Genomic DNA, 1,369 nt, shown 5'->3' on the forward strand with positions numbered 1-1,369 from the left:
TCCTTCGGATACAAAATGTTAGCCGAAAGTTGAGAAAAGTGTGTTTAAGTTGTGTAGAATAAGGCTAAATCTTGGAGGACAGTAAATGCAGATACTGTTAGATTAACACCTCGTAAGTAAACTGTAATTCCTACCACTTGGAATGGAATTGACTAGACAGCAGATCCCATGGCATTCTGTTAAAAGTATGGTTCACCATAAAAACCTTATAACCTTTCATGAAAATGTTGGGAGACCATTAGTTTATTAGTACACTATCAATTCATTTTGAGTGAATTTTGTGTTTCACCTAAATGTTAAAAGTACTCAGTTGCATTGAAAAAATAAGATTATAACGGAACCTAGGGTAAAATTATCTATTGCCATGTTTCGTGATTAGAGCTTTGATTAACTGACTCACCAATGGAAGTAAAAAGAATTTATGTTTCTGTAATTGTGATTCATTCATGAAGTTGTTTAACTGATTAATGATTTTGCCACTTGATGTAACTTGGCAATGACGGTAAACTTGAGTTAAGTTAATGTTTGTCTGTGATTGAGGACGATTCTGTACAGGGCGTGTAGTAATGGTTGGGGGTTTTAAGGAATGCTGAAAAATCATGCAGATGGTTCAAATAAAAGATTAATCTGTTTCCTGTTTTATAATATTTTTTTTAATATTCCACAAAGAAGCTGATGACAAACTTGTTGTTTATGATATTGATTCATTTATTAATATTATTGTTTCCTCTTAATCATGAATACCGAAATAGTTAATTTCATAAATATCATAGGATTTTATCATATTATGTGAAGGATGAAAATTGCCAGTGTAAGTATTGAAATGTAGTATTATTGATGTAATTATAAAAACTGTGCTGTTTTGAATCCAATCTTACTACAAAGAATATAGACCTATACTTATCAAAGCAAAAGAGCAAACTCAAATTTGGCATTGGAAATGTAATTAATTAGAACCAGAAACGCTCCTAAAAGTACTAAAACCTAAAATAAGAACTACTTACAATTTTGCTAAACCTCTGATCCTCTAACCATGAACATTTATAAATGTATACATGATACAGGACTACTCCCATTAAAAAAAATATAGGACTCCATAGTAATACATCATGAGTGCCTTTCACTAGGAAAGCTACAAACTTTGACTTTAGTGTTCCCCCTCATTGGTCAGGTAAAGTGTTACTGAAATCGTGAGCTATTCAAGTAAATACATGGAATGTTGCAGAGGAACTGCAGTTGAAGTTGTGGGTAATTCGGGTTAGTTAAGCCAGGAGCTATAATTTTCAATAACTGAAGTGTGTTTGTATAGTATTAAATTTACTGTGTGGTTTGCAATGGCAGAGCAAACAAAAAAGGTCTTGTTTGCTAT

The sequence above is a fragment of the Homalodisca vitripennis genome, chromosome 7 (genome assembly GCF_021130785.1).
Source record: "Homalodisca vitripennis isolate AUS2020 chromosome 7, UT_GWSS_2.1, whole genome shotgun sequence".
Lineage (NCBI taxonomy): Eukaryota > Metazoa > Arthropoda > Insecta > Hemiptera > Cicadellidae > Homalodisca > Homalodisca vitripennis.